This window comes from Oreochromis aureus, linkage group 4 (assembly GCF_013358895.1).
Source record: "Oreochromis aureus strain Israel breed Guangdong linkage group 4, ZZ_aureus, whole genome shotgun sequence".
NCBI lineage: Eukaryota > Metazoa > Chordata > Actinopteri > Cichliformes > Cichlidae > Oreochromis > Oreochromis aureus.
This window is the reverse complement of record NC_052945.1, coordinates 1448748-1470994: the sequence shown is the minus strand read 5'-3', so window position 1 is coordinate 1470994 and position 22247 is coordinate 1448748. Positions and strand designations below refer to the sequence as shown.

Here is a 22247-nt window from a genome sequence, read left to right as displayed (position 1 = left end):
TTATGGTTTTTCCTATAGCGATTGACAGATCACGTGACTTTCGCGCACTGTATTCCGGGAACTCGTGGCAAAACAATCCAAGTACCAATGCAAGCATTTGCAGCACCGCAAAGCGTTCATTCTCCGGTTCCAATACCTTCTTGGTTTTTCTTTGCCGCACAAAAAAGGAATGTACAAAACTAAGGAGAACAATGCCGGTCCGTACAAAGACAGACTCGACGAAAAGGCAAAGAAAAGATACGAGGAAAAAATCAAAGGAGTGAGAGGGTCAGACCCTTACGAGCACACAGAGTGGACAAAAGATGTTAGCGTGCTGCCCAACTTTCACCACGCTCAGATTTATAATTATACGGTTCTTGGAGTGAGTGCATACACTCATGAAGTTTAGTAACTTCAGGTCACTGCAACAAGCCCGGGTACAGTTTACCGACGGATGGGTACAGGACCTTGAAATGCACCGTGTAGAACGACCATCGTACAAACAAAGGTAAGTTTACCAGTCTCACAAATCGTCGTCATAAATACACAATCGTTAACCGTTTATTAATATAACCTTTGAGCTCAATGGTAATTAATTAGTAGTGGAAATAATTTCTGGTACGCATTACAGAAATGTAGCAGTGACAATAATATTGTATGTTGTAATCGCACTGGACAATTAGTGATACAAAACAAGTGTTTTATCCTGTGAATAAAAGTATATGTTTTTGTCAATGTACCGTGGTAATAACAGAAGCGAAACGCAATATTGTGTCAGGACAATTGGTTGCCATAATGGTCTTGAAAAGTTAGTAATGGCTCTACTGAAAGAATATTGACTGAAGATTGACAACATCAGGGGTCAACGTTACGATGGGGCTGCAAACTTGAGCGGGCACTTTAAGGGACTTCAGTCCAGGATGCAAAATAACAAATCCAAAGGCCTCTTATCTGCACCGTCAGGCACACTTCTTTAATCTGGTATTGGTAGAGAGTGCAAACTCGAATATGTGTTTTGTCAGATTTTTCAGCCTGATTGAAAATTTTTGCACTTTTGTGGCCAACTCGTCATAACCACACTCTGCATTTATTAAAATGCAGGAGATGTTGTACCCTGAGCAGCGCCCACTGCAGCTCACAAAGGTGGACCTGCAGAGAAACTGCTCTCAAGACAATGAGGAAGATCCAGCTTTCATGCAGTTTCATGAGGCAATACCAGACTCTTCGGCAGGTGATGCTTCCTTATCAAAACCATCGATTTTGAATTCATCCTGTTTCTGGAGATCGCCTGTCCCATCTTCCAAGCAACTTCTACTGCATCTGATGCATTGCAGGAGAAAGCCGTTGACCTGGCTGCAGGATCCAAGGTTGATGGAGTTTTGAGGCTGACCCACAGCAAAACAGGCTACAGAGAAGGCTGCATCATTGGGCCTGGACCCCCCCATCTGCGGTCCCTGGACAAGCTCAAAGGAGGAAAGTCGCAGACTCCGGACCATGACATACACCAAGCTTTGCCAGTTCGATAACATTGAGGAGGAAGACAAATTGCAGACAGAGCTTAAGGTCATTCATGCTTCATACATACGCGAGTTTTCGACTGTCCTGCTGAGGGTTTCTACTGCCTCCTCTTAACCACTGAATACAACCCAGAGGCTTAGCAGCACATTAAACAAACCTGAATCCAGCCTGGTGTCCATTCAGATCTGCTGACAGTGTTTCACCTTCAGGGCTGACTCTCACAGCTGCTCTGTTGCAGCTCTGAGAGGCTGAAGCTGCAGGCTGTGTTTCCTCCTGTGAGCAGCAGAGGGCAGCGTTTCACAGAACAGCCCAGCTTCACAGCTTCACCTCTAAGACTCTGCTGTGAGTAGAAACATGTTTTTACTTCTTCTACCTCCACGTTTCAAAGTGAAATAGTACATTTAATGCTAAAATTGAGAACTCACATGCTTTGGATGTTTTTTTTGTGTGTGTGATCAGAACTGAAGTTGATTTCAGCACAACTGTTACCTTATACAGATTTGGATCCTGATAAGTGTCTATTATGGCTACTCATCCTGACTTGACTGACGTGTGTGATGATGAAGACTTTATGTCACCGCCAAACCAACTTACTGCCAGACACAATATTGCTGACAATGGGCATAAAGTGCAAAGTCTACATGCAGAGGTTGATATGCTCCAGCAATGAATCTTTGGACCTCTAGAGGAATATTTTGGAGCAGTGCAGTCAACAAGAAAGACCAGTCCCAAAAGTACCAGATGCCCAGGCTACTCACCCTTTTCCTCTGGCCTCGTCTACTCCATATGTGCCAAGCCTACCTATCAGGGAAATGGAGCAATCCATCTCGGCAGCTGGCTCCATGCAGCCCACCAGGGCTCTGTCTCAATCCCAGTCAGATTCTCTAGAGCTGATTAGTACAACCAGAGTCCTTGCTGCAGCATTACTTACTTAGCATTTAGTTCCCCCTACGCCGAGCTGTGCATCAGGCAGCTAATGATCTCCATCGATGTCGGTCAGTGGCGACAGCTTCGGCTTCGTCCCAGGCAATGTTGACGGTTCTCAAATCTTCACCCAGAAGAATGGATACAGTCTGTTAATACTTATAAAATCTCCTTAGATCTAGCAGATGCCCAAATCCAAGAAAAGGAATGAGCTTCACAAGATCAAGGTGCGGAAGGCTGCAGGTCCAGATGGCGTCAGCTCCAGGCTCCTGAGATGCTGCGCAGATGAACTGTGTGGCATCCTAGGATATCTGTTCAACCTGAGCCTGTCACTGGGGAAAGTACCACAGCTGTGGAAGACCTCCTGTGTGGTACCGGTGCCAAAGACCTCCCATCCCAAGGACCTCAGCAGCTACAGGCCGGTAGCCCTGACATCGCATCTGATGAAGACCCTCGAGAGGTTGGTTCTAAACCATCTGCGCCCCCTGGTGAGGTCTTCATTGGATCCGCTGCAGTTTGCTTACCAGCCTGGCATCGGGGTGGAGGACGCCATCATCTACCTCCTGCACCAAGCTCTGACTCACCAGGAGAAGCCTGGAAGCACCGTGAGGATCATGTTCTTTGATTTCTCCAGTGCTTTCAACACCATCCAGCCACAACTTCTGAGAGACAAGCTGGAGCTATTGGGAGTGGACCACCACATGTCCCAGTGGATACTGGACTACCTCACAGAACGTCCACAGTATGTGAGGTCACAGGGCTGTCTCTCTGACACGCTGGTCTGCAGTACGGGGGCCCCACAGGGCACTGTGCTGGCACCGTTCCTCTTCACCCTCTACACTGCAGACTTCTCCATCAACTCCCCACGCTGCCACCTACAGAAGTTCTCTGACGACTCTGCCATAGTCGGCCTCATCACAGGTGAGGATGACTCAGAGTACAGACAGTGGACTCTGGACTTTGTGGACTGGTGTCAGCAGAACCACCTGCTGATCAACGCTGGGAAAACCAAGGAGTTGGTGGTGGACTTCCGGAGACGCAGACCCACCACACTGACACCGGTGAACATCCAGGGAGTGGACATTGAGATAGTGGACTCTTATAGGTACCTGGGTGTTCACCTGAATAATAAACTGGACTGGAGCCACAACACTGATGCTCTTTACAGGAAGGGTCAGAGCAGACTCTACCTGCTGAGGCGGCTGAGGTCATTTGGAGTACAGGGAGCGCTTTTAAAGACCTTCTATGACTCTGTGGTGGCATCTGTCATTTTTTACAGTGTGGTATGTTGGAGCAGCAGTTTATCGACAGCTGAGAGGAAGAGGTTGGATAAACTCATCAGGAAGGCCAGCTCTGTTCTGGGATGCACCCTGGACCCAGTGCAGGTGGTGGGAGACAGAAGGACTCTGGCCAAAATAACATCTCTGATGGACAGAGTCTCCCACCCCATGCATGGAAATGTTGCTGAACTGCAGAGCTCCTTCAGTGACCGACTGCTGCATCCTCGATGCATGAAGGAGCGTTTCCGCAGGTCCTTCCTCCCTGCAGCTGTCAGACTATACAATCAGAACTGCTCCCAACAATCATAGATGTTTACATCTGCGCTGTAACTGCAATAAGTTAATCAACCGATTTGCACCACAACCTGGTTTGCCTCTTATCTGTAGTTATTTTTATTTAATTTAATAACTGTATAGTACTCTTTATATAGTAACCATTGTCCTTAATGTAAATATGTAAGAAAAATTGTGTATGTTTCTGTTCTGTGTCCTGTTTGTTTGTATATATGTCTTTTTGGCTGCTGTTACAACCAAATTTCCCCTTGTGGGACAATTAAAGGATTATTCTATTCTATCCTCAGAGAACTACCACACTTCCTAGCTAAGGAACCAAAGAAGTGGTTTAGTGTGCTCAGTCCTCATCTATCTACTTGGGCTAAGTTTTGTGAACTTTTCAGAACTGTCTTCTTGCCTGCTGACAACCAGGAGTACATTTTGAGAGGCATCCTGGACCGTTTCCAGCACCCTGAAGAGCCCCAGCCAACGTTTGTGGCCCATATGCTCAGTGAGTTCAGGAGACTGAGGAACCCACCATCTGAACAGGAGCAAACTGAGCTCATCTGTAAACACGCAGTGGAGAAGTACAGAGAAGCACTGTATGGGATGCCTGTAAGGTCAGTAATTGATCCAGTGCTGCATGCCCATGAGCTGCATTCTGTTCTCGGCACCAGCCTTTCACAGTCTTCTCGAGTTCAGCTGAAAAACAGAGCTGAGGGACGACCCCACTGTTTAAATGTGCCATGCCTGGTGTTATATCTCGCACATGCCCTGACTGTTCCACTGATTTTCAGGGAGCTCGACACTCTCCCAGGTCGGCTCCGGAGTTTCCTTAAACACTGCCTGCCAATCACCATCCAGTAACTCAGCCTGCAGATCCAGATGGAACTCCCTGAACGCTGTCAGGGAGATGAAACCAGCTGGCAGGAGGCAGGGAAACTTCAGGGAGGGGAGAGTGTTTCATAGGGGCAACCCTCGCCCCAGCCAATAACTCAGCCCTCATTACTTATGTCAGAGCCAATTGTGCCACCTGTGCTCAATCACGTTGAAGATGGAACTTCACAATCAGCATGGAACACCCCTCTCAGAGTTAAAGTGAACTTTAATGGGGCAGCTCTGGATGCCACGCTAGATATGGGTGCGTCTCTTTCAGCAGTAAATGCAGACCTGTTACCTGGGGAAAAAAGTCATTAAAGAATCTGTGGGATTCTCCACCCATAAGACTGGCCAATGGCACTAACTGCAGTCCATTGGGAATAACCTGGTTAACCACTGGATTTATGGGCAAGCGAGTCTATCAGCGGTTTGTGATAGTGCAGGACTTGGTTCTTGGGATGGACTTTATGACTCACACTTCACTAGCAATACATGTTCCAATGAGAACTGTAATTATGGATGATAATCCCCCATGTGTTGATGAACTCTGTGAAAATGGCTTTGTGGAAGCTGATCATGAGTGTGGAACAGTGACTCTGCAGAACACCCCACAGCTCTCCCTCCATGATAAGGCTGGAGAAGCTAACTTGGATTCTGTGGAGAGAGAAGGACTGTTAGAATTGTTGGAAAGATGGCCACCTTGGTCACACTTCTCTGGCAGAACATGTCATTGTAACTGGGGATGCAAACCCTGTTAACTTGCCACCATACCGCAAATCATAGAAGAGTGAGTACAAAAATGCTACAGGATGACATCATCGAACCTGCTCCCATGGTCACTGTGAACAACAACCACCCCCCCCCCCCACTCCCGCGAGTGGGTGAATCACTGGACTTTCTGTCGAGAGGGAAGTTTCTCACAACACTAGACCTCGCTCAAGGTTTCGAGCAGGTCCCCATTGCTGAAGAAGCTAAACCAAAGACTGCTTTTATCATGCACTGTGGCCTGTTTCATTTCAGAGTCCTTCCTTTTGGCCTGTGTAACACCCCTGTGAATTTTCAGCAGCTTATGTTCTAGCTGGCCTGGTTTATAAGTCCTGTGCGGTGTATCTGGATGACATTGTTGTCACACCACCGACTTTTGAGCAACACCTGCTTGACCTAAAAGAGGTCCTTGGTAGGCTTTAGTCCGCTGCCCTCTCTTTATAACCAAGCAAATGCCAATTCTGCCTTACAGAACTCACCTTCCTTGGTTATTGGGTTATGCCAGAGGGGATCCATTCTGACCAGCCAGTGCCAGCCACAACAAAGCAGGTGCGACAGTTCCTTGGCATAACTGGCTACTGTCGCCACTTTGTACATGGCTATGCCCGTCATGCAGAGCCACTCTTTGTCCACACAGCTGTAGACTTTCTGAAACATTCTATAACCTCAGCACCAGTCCTCAGGTTCCCGGAATTTTCATGTCCATTCTTCATTCGCACTGATGCATGTGACGCTGGTCTTGGAGCAGCATTAATGCAGAAGTATGAGGATGGCAAAGATGTTTCTATGGCTAGCCATGCCTTGCACAAATCAGTAAAACCCTACTCGACTCCAGAGAAGGAGTGTCTGGCTGTCATCTGGGCCTTGGACCCTATGTCGAAGGCTTGCACATAACTATTTACACTGACCACAGCAACTGAAAGTGGTTGATGTCTCAACCAAACCCCTGTGGCAGGCTTGCTTGGTGGTGTCTTCTCCTTCAAAACTTTGAGTTCAGCATTATCCACAAACCTGGAGAACGTAATAAGGTGCCTGATGCCCTTTCATGTAATCCCCTCCCAGATGTGGATGTCCCTATCGATCTTCTCCCTCCCTATGCCTTGATTGGAAGCATGGACCTTCGTGTTCTACCTTCTGCAATTGTTTCTGACTGCCTGCATGTTCATCAATTGCAGCTTGAAGACCCAGTCACGGGCTCATTGCTCAATCAGCTCAAAAGTGAAAAACAAACTGTAGGGGGATAGTCAGGATCTGGAGAAGTACGTTGTACAAGATGGTCTCCTCTATTCCCTCAACCAAAAACAAAATGTGGTCTCCACCCACGCAGCCCTCCTGTTGAGAACTGAATGACCTCAAAACGTCTTACTCAGATAACCTGAGAGCTTCACTTCAGGATGCTCATGAACATGCTCGCAGAGAGTCATAAATGGCGAAAGCACTACTATGATCTGAGACGTCGCCCGGTCTCTTACGACGTTGGAGACCTAGTCAGAGTAAAGTCACACCCAAAATCAGATTCATCGTCCAACTTTTCTGCAAAGTTGGCTCCTTTTTACACTGGTCCCTACCTTATCCCCAAGAGGAGGTCTGAGGTGAATTACTGTCTCACCACAGTGGACACTGGAGAGAAAGTTTTTCATGTTGCAAACCTGCAACCATTCTACAGATTTAAAGATCTCCAGACATACTCTTAGGGAGGTGACGGGCGGTCACAACTTTTCTGGGAGAGGGGCAAGGATGAGCTGGACTGAAGGTGTAGAGATCTATGATATGCTGTGGAATGTTCTTTCTTTGAGACTTTTGGGAAGGTATAAAATAGTTCAGGGCGGTGTCCTTCCTCAGAAAAGTGTTTGGTGCTTAATTTAAACTTTTTCTCCACTGCAGTGTTTTTCTTTTTCCTTTTTCTTTCATAAACCTCCCTTCAAAAGACACTCACCTGGTGGTTGCAGTTTTATTTAAAGTTTCCGTGACAAAAGCTGAAGGCTGCAGCAGCTTTGGATCTCAGTCTCCTGGACAGCAGCTTGCCTCCTGCTCTTCCAGACCCAGACTGTAGTGACTTGATAATGTTGATACGAACACTATTGTCTCTAGCCACACCCCTGCCAAGATTGACTTTGACCGTACTGACATTGTCCCGCTTTTCCTGGACCAGAACTCTTTCCAAGAGACTACTGACATTGCTCTGGAGACAGAGGCGTCTACTTTAAACAGACCTGGAGTGTCAACAACATCGTATTTTTGACAGTCAATGATCTTTCCTTCCTTCTTTAAGTCCTTATCAGAAGTGAATATTTCTCTGCTCCTCAGCCTGCCTCTCAGGAAGAACTCCTCATTCTTTTGGTCACTAAACTACGTCAGAGTTGGAGGCCACCACCTGATAAAGCATAAACAGATAAACAGAACCACACCATGGTAAATGCTAGCTGAAATGGTTGTTATGCAGCGCTTACTCTGCCTGTGCAGTCCGAGTGCTCCTGAGCTACAGCCACTGCTCATCTGCAAAAAGTAAAGATGAAATCCTGAGGCCAGCAAAGTGCAGTCCTTCCACCACTTATGCTTGGCTATTCTGTCTATAAAGGTTATAAAAGTTCAACACTCAGTGTCATATTTTTCCACTCTGGGTCTACTTCTGCTGGATTGATGGATGTGCACCGCTCTGCCCTCTCCTCTGTAAGCCAACAACACTGGTGAGACTGTGCTGAGTAGACCTCATACTGGTCTGTGTTAATGGTGAAAACATTTTAATAATTTAACCATCATAGAAAAGAAGAGCTTTCTTTTACCAGATCTTTGTGTGTTATTAATCTGCTGATGTTTAGTGAGCAGTTTCCTGCTACTGACTGACTTGATGATGGTTGAATTTCATTTGTGTTAGCTAATATCGTCTTAAAAAACCAAAAAAAACAATTCAGGGTCAGATCTGCTCCGAAAAACCAAAAGATTCGTCCAGGAATCAAAGTTTAGATGAAACTGTCTTTCTTCTGTCTAATGCTGACATCTAATGATGTATAGTTGTTACTGTACTGCTGCTGTATAAATATGTTTAAATGTATATGTGAGTAAACACCAAAGAGTAAAATGATATCTGATCTGTTGTTGCCAAACGACTGTTTCTAAAGTCCCTGAATCATTGCTTACTTGTGTGCTAGAGAACATTAATGCCTGTAATACACCTACAGTGTTGGAGACGAATACACGTGTTACTGAGACGAGTGTCGTCCTATTGTGTGGGCGTGCCGTCACTGAAAGAAGGAAATCTGAAGATCTGCTGGAAACAGAGCAGTCTGGAGCTTTTGCCTCACATGGATTATTCTGCATAAATTTACCTCATTATATAAACTATTAGTCACTTTTAGTAAGATTTCACCTCTGACCTTTCTGATAGCAGGTGTGGTTCCTACATCACCGTTAAAGAGAATATTTTCTGTATCTTCTTTGACGTGTAGCGAGTTCAGTTTAGGTGTGGACAGCTGTCAGAGCTAGAAACGTTTCAGTAACCTGATCCTATTCCTGCACGGAGATTAGTCTGCATGACTCAACAAGACAATAATTATTAGTTGGATTTATTTTCCCACAAAGACTCTCTGAATGAGCTGAAATGCTTTGTTGTGTTAGCTTTTTGTCTCACAGTGTTCACTGTAACATGAACTGTGGTTTTCCACATTTTGAAGTGTCATGTACACGGACACACCGTCGGGTGAGCGGCCGTGATGTTTTTTAGACAAAAGTATGAAATAGTAAGTTTAACACAATCCAGCTTGGTCAGCAAGCTGCATCAAATCAGATGACAACACAGTTCATCACTGACCTTTACCCTTCAGCAGTGGATAAGTAAACTTTTACTGCTTTCTGTAGGTACTTAACTATTAACCAGGCAACGGGACTTGACACATCACATCTACTCTAATAATATCTTTATCCACCCTGATGTTTCTGATCGTGTGTTTTAGTTCACTATTGTCATCATTACGCCTGTCTTTACTAAATGCTGTGAGTATGTGGTACGTGTGTGCTGTGTATGTGTAAAGGCACTGCTCATGCTAGCATGAACAGATAAGTCTTGCTAGCTTTGAGGTTGTAGTGTGTTGAGCAAACTCTCATCCTAACTGTTCATATTTGGTCATAGCAGGTCTTTCTTTTTACCTTTCACTGTCAGAAACAACACAGGAACACACCGGTTACATGTACATTGGATCACTGACACCAACTCAAAGACTCAGTAAAATTAAGAGCGGATCCATACAAAGAAGATCCACACACAGCTGTGCAGGTACGCCCACACTGTGCGTGCAGATCTGACTTTGTGAATTTAAAAAATCTTCCTTCCTGTTAAATCAGTCTAAAAGAATCTGCTGCCAAAAAGCTGAGATTTATCCCAGTAAAAGTGTCTGGTCTTTCACTTTGGCATTCACACGATCCTGTACTCATCCACATGCTTAACATGCACAGGCAAACTCGCCACACACCACAAACATGTGGCTGCTTGATGCTATAATACTGCTTAAAGAAGATAATGAATGATAATTGGATTGCCATGCTGCTGCACCCTGTGGTTACAAAGCAGCACAGGAAACAAAGGCTGCAGGAGAAAACTGCTTTCTGAAGAACAAACGTTCACAATCTGTTAGAGAGAAAACACACGTGAGCCCGACTGGAGTAACTGACAAAGCTTTAAGACACCAACAAAACGCTCCGTCTCTCTTCTCTCTCACATACACAAATACACTCTGTCGGGTATTTATATCTTGTGGGGACATCTAACGCTTTCCCTAGCCCCTCTCCTTAACCATAACCATCAACAATGAATGCCTAACCCTGAAACCTAAACCTAGCCATAACCCATCTGTAACCCTGACACTAAAACTACAAACTCAAAAATGCCTTCACACTTGTGGGGACCAGGATTTTGGTCCACATGAGCTTAGTAAACTTCCAAATTTTGGTCCCCACAAAGATATAAATACACACAAACACACACACACCTCTGTTGCAGTTTGTTACAGTATCTATATGCCAACTAAATATGTTACAATTAAAACAGTAGAAAATGCTAGAGGAGAAATGATTTGAGGCCGTTTCTCTGAAAGTGACGCACGGGCTCTTTCAGACGGATCCTAAACGATTCAGTGGGATCCCGTCCTTTCAGCCCCCTGTACTTTCACTTTCAGGGTATAAAAACAGGACTGTTTAGTAACACAGCTACACCGGGAGGACGATCCATGCAGACACTGCTTATTGCTTTTATCTGAACTCATCACGTTATTGTAAGTCAATCTTTCATTGTTTGATATTAAAAAAATTAGTCTTAATTTAGTCTTGTACGTACATCGTCCTCTGATTCACTGCATTTTCTAACGTAGGGTTTCAGACTGTGTGAGCCTCACTGTGACTGGACTGTTGAAAGAGAATGAGAGACAGAATCTGAACTTTGTAATCATGTCTTTCAAAGGGTGGAAATCATAAAAACACGGAGAAACATTCAGTAAAAAGCAGCAGAGGCCTTTGGCAGAAACTATGACCACAACCTGATCGTAGTTTCATCAGTGGTGAAGCCGAGAAGTTTTCAGTGGAGTGTCCAGGATGGATCTGTGATCATTATGGGATGCCATACATGTCTCACAAAAACACAGGGCTGTTTAATCATCTAAACTATAATGTTTGGAATGCAGATCAAATAAGATTCAGTGTTTCTAACTTTTTCCTTATTCTGAGATCAAGACACAAAGAAGCTTACACTATACAGATGTAGCACAAGCTACACACAGTACTGTAATACTGTACACAGTACTGTATTTACTACAGTAAAGAGAATAAAGGGCAGTGAGAAATTCAGCAACTGAATGTAGCTGAAAATAAATGTCAGTATTTTCTTCTTCAGTTATATGAAACACGGTGTATGTTGGATTACTGCTGTAGATGTTTACATGCTTGTACGTTTATATATATGCTTTATTTTTTTTGAAGGTAAGTTGATCTACAGCTTTAGATCATATTTCATAAAGATGTTTAAAGATCATCTCTGCCCTGCTAGATGCATTTAGCAAAGATCAACCTGTTTAAGGCTCTGACGTCTTTTATATATGACTTCAAACAGTTATGATAACACGTTTTTCTCACCCAGCAAAGGAATATTTGCTATACAATTAATCACAGCTTGTGATAAGCCTTTTAAGCTTTCAGGTTGAGGCATCAATACAGTAAAGGAACATTTGTCTCTTTCATAGATGATTCATCCGTATATGTGCTGTAAGAGATATTTGCCTTTGAGATAAAGAAGATATCAAATGATCTGAAATATAAATACTGAAGCTCAGTATTTGAAATTTAAGTTTCACTGCTGTCATTTTTTAAAGTAAATACATTTCATTTATTAATACAATACATGTAACGTTGACCTGTGTTGGCAACCTGAGCAGTGCTTCGTGTTCTAGACCAGAGCTCTAGGCTACCCCGTCCCATTATACAGCCGCTCACTCCAGCCTTCACAGGACCCGACCTATGTGGACCGGGTCCTTCAAACAGTGCAGCTCCTGAACTGAGACACAGTTACAGCTACTGCACCAGTTATCTGAAGACAGGATGTGTGCGCAGCTGAAGTGTGCAGAAGTGCAGTTGCAGTGCAGGAATGTTGATGTGAAAGAAAAACCTCCTCACATCTGGCATCTGTCGACATCCAGCGGAGTCCCTGAAGGCTCAGTCGTTTTGTTCTTCTGCTTGCAGACGTCATGGGTGCTTCTGATTCTCGACAGTGTGAAGTTGTCTTTATGAATTACAGCAGGAACTACACGCTGCGCAACGCCAGGTGACTACGTACTCAAACACAACTAATCGCTCAATCACATTTCATTTTTTCTGCTGGTCAGTTCAAAGTGTTTCACAGATCACTGACATGCCGTTAATAACAGAACTATTAAGCAGATTAAAAATAGAGACATGAACGACATGAAATTAATTAAAAAGTAAAAACATCACAAACATCACAGTGTTCATTATGGCAGGCTGACTGATCACAGCCATCGACCAGAAGCATCAGTGTTACGGTTTTTCTCGTTCACCTTGGAGCAGCTTTGACAGCAGAAACGTCTTAATGCAGCTCTCAGAACAGTTTTTCATTACACACACTCACCTGTGCAAAACACACTCGAGCAATCAAAAGCTTTATCCTATTTGTCATGAAAACTCAGTCAATCACTTCATCTCTGATCAGTGAATTCAGATCCTTTCATTACCATTTTGAGACTTTTATCAAAACTTTTCTGACTTTGGGAAAATATTGGCCTTATGTAGGAAAGTGTGACACAAAAATAAAATGTAAGGTTTGTATGCAAAATGTAATCACTGTTTGTTTTACCTAAAACTCTTCTTAGAACGTGTTTATTTTAAAGGCAAATTCACTGCTACTGTTACGTGTGTTGCTATGTTTGCTTGTCTGAATAACATTTGAAGTGATTTGATTGAAATGCTAAAGAGTGCTGAGGAAAGTGAGAGATCTGTTTTGATGAGTTGTGAGCTTCAGATGAGAAGGGCACCAGCATACTGAGAAATATGTTGATGCACATATTTCACACAATAGTGAATTATGACTGATTTGAGAACTGCATTAAGAGTAGTGAGAATGACAAACTGTAAGTGGTGTTTAAGGCAGGGCTCCAGACTAACTTCTTGCCACGGCTGCACTGGTGCACCTACATTTTTTTTCTTAGGCGCACCAGCACAAAAGTTAGGCGCACCCAAATTTTTCAACCGCATCGCTTAACACCGCAGTTTTACATGTGCAATTTTGGGGGGAATTGCTGTCCATACAGACGATATTCATTTGTAAATGATTAACGAACAATCGTGTGCTTCTGCTTAAAGTGCGTTGGCACTCTTTGGCAATATTGTAGACAATGTTAAACTTAATCATCACATGGCCTCCCCTGATGACCTGTTTGCTGCTGCACAGCTGCTGAAGGCAGTGGGGAGAGGGGACAGTGGGCAGTGCATTTATTCTTATTATTATGATTCTGATGCGTCGGGTCCGCGCTCTGTGTTTACGTCTTTGTGTGGAATCTGTTTACCTGCTCTCATTTGTGTCTGTTGTTGACACGGAGACTTTCAGAGTTGCAGAGACTTTTTGTTTTTTTGTTACTCGAACAGTTGGTCGCACCAGTGCGACCTAAGATTTTTTTTAGTCACAACATTGAAAATGCGACCAAATCGGTCGCACTCAAGAGCCCTGGTTTAGGGATCTGCATTTTTAAATGTTGCCTGAAATTGGAATTTTATGCAAATTGGGAATGGTTGAGGAAAAATGTTATTTGCTAGGAATTTGCTGATTTGAGATGGAATGACTTGACACTTGTTTAGTGAGCAGAACTGAGCTTCAGGAGCAAATTTACCCACGAGAGTGAGAATCTGCTGGAACGCTCACAAATCCTGCCCTGCTGCATGTGCAACAGTTTCTTTGTGCTTGGCTGCTGAGTTCTACACTCGTGTGTTGTTTAATTTGAATTTGAGGAATGAAAAGTGAAAATCTTATGCCTACATACACACCACTAAATGGACAAGCTACACAAAGACATGTACATAATGTACTGCTGCTAACATGGGACCGGGTGTGTGGTGAACAGGGTGTGGACCCAGATGTAGGACTCAGCAGACAGATTAAATTCTAAATCCAAGCGTTTAATTTCTCTGCATCTGAGACCACAGTTGCAGGTCCCAACACTCACACAGGGTGTGGACCCAGATGCAGGAGTTGACAGACAGTTATTTCAAAATCACAGTGTTTATTGTGTTTATTGTGTTTATTGTGACAAAAAAGGTAATGAAAACAAAAGCAAAACCAATAACAGGGAGGAGGGGGGGGCTGCACACACAAAGAGGGAGGACATGAAAAAAGAACAAAGGGGGGCGCACACAACATATACACAGGAGGAAATCAGAGCAGAATAAATACGCCTGGGAAGACAGCTGAACAGAATCTACTCGTCGAGATAGGGGACACACAAGTGAACACCACACACACACAAAGCAGGAAGTAACATATACTTCTCATATTATTTTGATAGACAAGGAGACTGAGACCAGACTAACACATGTGACCTTGACGCAGAGACCGGAGATAAACACAAGACAAAACTGGGACAAAACACAGAGAAATGATTACAGAAAAGAGAAAAGGATCAACACTGGAACCGGGACTAAAGATGTAGGAGGGAATGCAGATAACCACGGAGACAGACACAGAGAGACAGGACAGACATGGGGACACAACTGGCAAACAAGCAAAAACAGAGATGAGAGACTAGAACTAGACTAGACAAAAAGTAGAAACCAATATATTCAAACAAGAAAGCAGTAATTATAAGTATAAAACTACGAGGCTCTAGGAAATGGAGAGCTCGAGACAAAAACAGAGCTAGAACATGTACTTCTTAAATATCTATATCAGTATATATAGACTAAGAGAAGAGATGTGCAAGTTATAACAACTTCTACTGTTATAAGATAAGATAAGATAAGATAAGATAACCTTTATTAGTCCCACACGTGGGAAATTTGTTTTGTCGCAGCAGGAAGTGGACAGTGCAGAAGTTATGAAGCAAAAATTAGAATAAAATAAAATAAAATATACAATGAGATAAAAATAGAATACAAATGCTATATACAACTGAGTAAAAATACAACGATGCTAGAAAAGATTATTGCACATTAGTGTTATTGCACATGTGTGGATGTGTGTGTTTGATCAGTTAAAGTCTTTGTTGTGGAGTCTGACAGCAGTGGGGAGGAAAGACCTGCGAAATCTCTCCGTCCCACACCGTGGTGCCGTGAGTCTCCCACTGAAGGAGCTGCTCAGTGCTGTCACAGTCTCATGCATGGGGTGGGAGATGTTGTCCATCAGGGATGACAGCTTAGCCGCCATTCTCCTGTCAGAGTCATAGAAGGTCTTCAGGAGTGGGCCCTCCACTCCAAACGACCTGAGTCTCCGCAGCAGGTACAGCCTGCTCTGCCCTTTCCTGTAGAGGGCGTCTGAGTTATGAGTCCAGTCCAGTTTGTTGTTCAGATGAACACCAAGGTACCTGTAGCTGTCCACAGCCTCGATGTCCATACCTTGGATGTTCAGTGGTTGCAGTGGAGGATGTTTGTGCCTGCGGAAGTCTACCACCAGCTCCTTGGTTTTACTGGCATTGATCTGGAGGTAGTTCAGCTGGCACCAGTCCACAAAGTCTTGAGTCAGTCCTCTGTACTCCCTGTCGTCCCCATCAGTGATGAGGCCGACTATTGCAGAGTCATCAGAGAACTTCTGCAGGAAGCACTGGGTGGAGTTGTGGGAGAAGTCTGCAGTGTAGATGGTGAAGAGGAACGGAGCTAGAACCGTTCCCTGTGGGGCCCCCGTATTGCAGACGACCCTGTCCGACACACAGCCCTGAGTCCTCACATACTGTGGTCGGTCGGTGAGGTAGTCCAGAATCCAGGTAGTGAGGTGATGGTCCACTCCTGAGTTCTCCAGCTTGTCCTTCAGAACTGAGGGAAGAATAGTGTTGAAGGCACTGGAGAAATCAAAGAACATGATTCTCACAGTGCTCCCAGCGGTCTCCAGGTGAGCGAGGGAACGATGTAGGAGGTGGATGATGGCATCATCCGCTCCAATGCCAGGCTGGTAGGCAAACTGAAGTGGGTCCAGTGATGAGCTCACAAGGCGCCGAAGCTGAGCCAGGACCAACCGCTCCAGGGTCTTCATCAGGTGGGATGTCAGAGCCACCGGCCTGTAGCTGTTGAGGTCCTTGGGGCGTGAAGTCTTTGGCACTGGAACAACACAGGAGGTTTTCCAGAGCTTCCAGAGCTAACTTGCACATTACTTCTCTCAGTTTACTGTTATTGGAAGTTACATCTCTACTTTTTAATGCACAGATACAACACACAGTCTGCACTTTTCCAATTATTCTAAATATTCTTAACTATTTAAACATCTTTCAGTATCCTGCTCTGATTGAACACTACAACCTGGGTTTGCCACTTATCTGTACTCTAATTTTTATAACTGTACAGTACTCTGATTTGGTAACTATTGTCCATGATGTAAATATGTAAAAATTGTGTTTCTGTTCTGTGTGTATTTGTGGGGGTTTTGCTGCTGTTACGACCAAATTTCCCCTTGTGGGACAATTAAAGGATTTTTCTATTCTAAATGTAAAAGACAGGATGATAACTCCAAAAGCAAAACTCATACTCATGACTTTCATGAATACTGGGTCAAAGTCCCAGGACCATGTCAGCTGCAGGCTCAGAAGTTGTTAGTTGTTCCTTGTTTGAACTCAAAGACCTTTCAGTGTGGAGCAGTTCCCAGGTTCTATAGTCCATGTGTGAAATTCAATTCAGTTCAATTCAATTTTATTCAGTTCAATTTCATTTATATAGCACCAAATCACAACAACAGTCACCTCAAGGCGCTTTATATTGTAAGGTAGACCCTACAATAATACATACAGAGAAAACCCCAACAATCATATGACCCCCTATGAGCAAGCACTTTGGCGACAGTGGGAAGGAAAAACTCCCTTTTAACAGGAAGAAACCTCCGGCAGAACCAGGCTCAGGGAGGGGCGGGGCCATCTGCTGTGATTGGTTGGGGTGAGAGAAGGAAAACAGGATGAAAGTCATGCTGTGGAAGAGAGACAGAGATTAATAACAGATATGATTCGATGCAGAGAGGTCTATTAACACATAGTGAGTGAGAAAGGTGACTGGAAAGGAAAAACTCAGTGCATCATGGGAATCCCCGGCAGCCTACGTCTATTGCAGCATAACTAAGGGAGGATTCAGGGTCACCTGGTCCAGCCCTAACTATATGCTTTAGCAAAAAGGAAAGTTTGAAGCCTAATCTTGAAAGTAGAGATAGTGTCTGTCTCCCGAATCCAAACTGGAAGCTGGTTCCACAGAAGAGGGGCTGAAAAACTGAAGGCTCTGCCTCCCATTCTACTTTTAAATACTCTAGGAACAACAAGTAGGCCTGCAGTGTGAGAGCGAAGTGCTCTAATAGGGTGATATGGTACTACAAGGTCATTAAGATAAGATGGGGCCTGATTATTTAAGACCTTGTATGTGAGGAGCAGGATTTTGAATTCTGGATTTAACAGGAAGCCAATGAAGGGAAGCCAAAACAGGAGAAATCTGCTCTCTCTTTCTAGTCCCTGTCAGGACTCTTGCTGCAGCATTTTGGATCAGCTGAAGGCTTTTCAGCAGGTTTTTAGGACATCCTGATAATAAAGAATTACAGTAGTCCAGCCTGGAAGTAATAAATGCATGAACTAGTTTTTCAGCATCACTCTGAGACAGGATATTTCTAATTTTAGAGATGTTGCACAAATGGAAGAAAGCAGTTTTACATATTTGTTTAATATGTGAATTGAAGGACATGTCCTGGTCAAAAATGACTCCAAGGTTCCTCACAGCATTACTGGAGGCCAAGGTAATGCCATCCAGAGTAAGAATCTGCTTAGATACCATATTTCTAAGATTTTCAGGGCCGAGTACAATAACCTCAGTTTGATCTGAGTTAAGAAGCAGAAAGTTAGCGGCCATCCAGGTCTTTATGTCTTTAAAGACCCAAACACTTTCACAGCATGCATTTTTAATTTCTCTTTGATATTTGGGCATATTGGGGCCCGATGAATGTAAAACAAAGAATTACAAGATTTCTTTTTTTTTTTTTACCTTATTTTTGTTTTTAAAAAAATAAGAGCCACATATGAGGATATTCGTTTAAAATTTTGACAGAACAGTAGCAGTATAATGTCCTCGTAAGTGGATTTAGTCTAAATAACCCAAAATGTCCAGGTCCTAAGAGTTTACAACATTCCTGCAGTTTAACTAATTGGTGTGTGTTACCTGGCTTCATGGATAGATAGAGCTGCGTGTCATCTGCATAGCAGTGAAAATTTATGCTATGTCTTCTAATGATGCTGCCTAAGGGAAGCATGTACAATGTAAATAGAATTGGTCCTAGCACTGAACCCTGTGGAACACCATAATTGACCTTAGTGTGTGAAGAGGACTCTCCATTTACATGTACAAACTGGAGTCTATTAGATAGATATGATACAAACCACTGCAGTGCAGTACCTGTAATACCTACAGCATGTTCTAATCGCTCTAATAGGATATTATGGTCGACAGTATCGAACGCTGCACTGAGGTCTAGCAGGACAAGCACAGAGATGAGTCCACTGTCAGAGGCCATAAGAAGATCATTTGTAACCTTCACTACAGCTGTTTCTGTGCTGTGATGAGCTCTGAAACCTGACTGAAACTCTTCAAATAAGCCATTCCTCTGCAGATGATCTGTTAGCTGTTTGACAACTACTCTTTCAAGGATGTTTGATATGAAAGGAAGGTTGGAGATTGGCCTATAATTAGCTAAGACTGCTGGGTCTAGAGATGCTTTTTGAATAAAGGTTTAACTACAGCCACCCTGAAGGCCTGTGGTACAGGATGAAGGCCTCTCATCCGAGAAGCTTCTTAAGTTCTAAAACCAAATGGTGGAAGATCAAATATTTATTTATCCAAATATGTCAAAAAGCCAAACACTACTATTTTTTTGTAAACATTTTGGGTAATTTGGTAAATCTTTTTGTATATCAGGATGTGATATGGAAAGTATCGTGTTGGAAATATTTATACTGTGTGACTGTTAAAAGTTTGCCTCTGTGCAGTCTTTGTGGCAAGCCTAGCCAAACATTTTCTGTTAATCCAAAGTAACCCTGGTACACGCCTGTCTCATGACCGCTTCCCTTCATTTCAACATTGACATATTCACTGAGATGTCTCTTGTTTCTTTGTCCAGAGTACATTTGGAGAGTGGACAATATGACACTGCTATGCCTTCAACACTGCGCACTTCTGAATATGGCAGCGCTGTGTTTTCTAAGACGGCTGGCGCAGCGCGTGGATGTGTTGGAGTCGTCACCTACGATCTTTACAATGAATCTACAAAGCGAGCTGATAAGAAAATCGCTGGCATGTTCTCTGTTCCTTTCGATTATAACCTGTACTACATCTGGCATGGAATCGGAGTCTTTCCCATCAACACACAATGTAATTCTTGTCTGTTTGACATTATGAAAAACAATGAACAGCGAGGGTTTGTCAGAGGAAGAGCTGAGGGTCCCACTCTTACTTACAGAGATAATGATGTTACCCTTACTTCCTCCATCACAAACTGTAGTCGAGCGACTATGACAGTGGAAGTGCGCAACCGATAGTAGACAGTCTAATAATGGAGAAAAGAGAGTGATGGGTTTTTGCTTTGTTCTTTGGTATAAGCTTCAGGCGATCATTTGTTTTTAGTGGTTTATCAAGACAAAGACATTAAAGTGGCAATTAAAATGGCATCGACATTAAAACTAGGAGGTCAGTGATATAGAACCTCACTCAGCACAATACGTCAGAATTCATAACTTATTGTCCAAAAAGTGACAAATATAACCCTGAGCACAGTTTGGGTGAAGACCCATTAGATGAGTATTGTATGTAAGGTTGATTATATTCAAACCAATAGTGTGGGAGAAGAAGCAGTTCTGGTGTAATCGTGAAACAGAAAACAATTATCAACAATGAAGGAAATTTGGATCTTCTGTAATGTGGAAGTCTTTTCCACAGTTTGACATTAACTGCTAAACAGTGAAGAGGAGTTAAAACAGGAATTTGGGAAAGAGTATTTCAAATTATTCCTATGATTCAATTGTTTCATGCAAAAATAAACTCATAACTACTTTTGTTCTATTAGAAGAAATGTCCCCGATACAACAAAAACTATGTGATGGTTTGTCTGCAGATCACTGAATATGAACAATAAAGATATCTGACTTTACTATCCCTCAGCCACTCCTGTGCTTCATTAACCGATCATGATGACGCTTCATTATTACTGGATTGAATATTCAACCAAATAATATATTTGTTTAAATGTCTGTAGATAAAAGAAAAAGCTGTGTCTTCAGGTAGATAGACAAAATACTGGATGTCTCACAATTCAAAGCAGTGTCTGTGTTCAGTGTAGCAGCTTTGTTGGACCACCAGAGGGCATCAGTACTTTTCTGTTGTCAGTAAACACCCCCCCTGTGTGATTCACTTAAGCATTCATCATCAGCAAGGATAAAGTTACACCTATAAACCAAAATCTGGACTTTGGTTTCTCTCTCAATAAGACAATAAATAAATCAAACAGGCAACATGTTTCATTTATGTTAAGCAGGAGTTCTGTGAACACTTTTATGGTGAGTATGGATACATGCTCCTCTAAGATCCATAAAATGACATGTGGTGTGCCCCAAGGGTCGGTTTTAGGCCCTGTACTTTTTAATTTGTATATGCTCCCTGTTGGCGGTGTCATCAGGAGGCATGGAGTGAACTTCCACAGTTACGCTGATGACGCTCAGCTGTACATCTCCGTGTCTCCTGATGACACCAGACCAATTGATGCCCTTTTTAACTGTATTTTAGATATAAGATCTTGGATGGCAGAAAACTTTTTACAGCTTAACCAGGACAAAACTGAAGTTTTAATCATCGGTCCTGAGGCTCAGAGAGAGAAACTCTTGTCTAAATTACAGGCATTTTCACTATGTCCTTCACTACAAGTGAAAAACCTGGGTGTTATTTTTGCTGATGCATGCTTTTATTACCAGTCGCATTGATTACTGTAATGCCCTGCTCTCTGGTCTCCCCAAAAAGAATATTTCACCTTTGCAACTTTTGCAAAACTCTGCAGCTCGTGTGCTGACGAAGACCAGAGGGCGGGCCCACATTACACCGGTTTTACAATCGCTGCATTGGCTCCCCGTGTGTTTCAGGACCGATTTTAAAGTTCTTTTATTGGTTTTTAAATGTCTTAATGGTCTTGGGCCTTCTTATCTTTCAGGTTTGCTTTTACCATACGAACCCTCGCGGACCCTGAGGTCCTCTGGTACTGGCCTTTTGATTGTCCCTAAAGTCAGGACACATACTCACGGAGAGGCAGCTCTTCAGTGGTATGGTCCTCGACTGTGGAACAGCCTGCCGGAGGAGCTCAGGGCCACAGAGAACGTTCATGTTTTTAAGAATAGGCTCAAGACCCACCTTTTTAATTTAGCTTTTAACTAACGCTTATTTATTTTATGCTTATTTATTCTATCCTGTTATTCTATTTATATTATTAATTTAGGTTTTACCTAATATTTATTGATTTTATTCTTATTCATTTTTTATCTTCTTACTCTGTTTATACTTATATTTATATTTATACTGTATCCCTTTCTTATTTATTTTATCTCTTTATCCTGTTTATATTCTTATTAGGTCATATCTCCAGTGTTTCCTCTGAGGGGGCTCTCTGCACCGGGGCTGTGATCGACCGTGGCTGCTGGGGCTCTGTGGGTCCTCTCAGCCTGGCTGGGGGGCTTCTTTGCCTCCCTCCTGCTGTGTGCCCAGCCTGGAGGCTGCGGTCTGTGACCGGCTCCCGGTGCAGACGGATCCCTGTGATATTCTTTAAGTGTGTGTGTGTGTGTGGGGGGGAATGTGTATTCATGATCGTTTCTGTTAATGAGAGTGTGGGGAGTGAGTGGGAGGGTGGGGTGGGGTGGGCTGCTTTTAACCATGTAAAGC

General features: G+C 43.3%; 1 long non-coding RNA gene across 1 annotated transcript; it reads left to right on the top strand.

Annotated features, from left to right (window-relative positions):
* Window positions 1-10777: 10777 nt before the first annotated feature.
* LOC120440047 lies at window positions 10778-20463 on the top strand. Its single transcript, XR_005612917.1, has 3 exons — window positions 10778-10882; window positions 12339-12420; window positions 19450-20463. It is a non-coding gene; the product is annotated as an uncharacterized LOC120440047 (long non-coding RNA).
* The last annotated feature ends 1784 nt before the right edge of the window (window positions 20464-22247 follow it).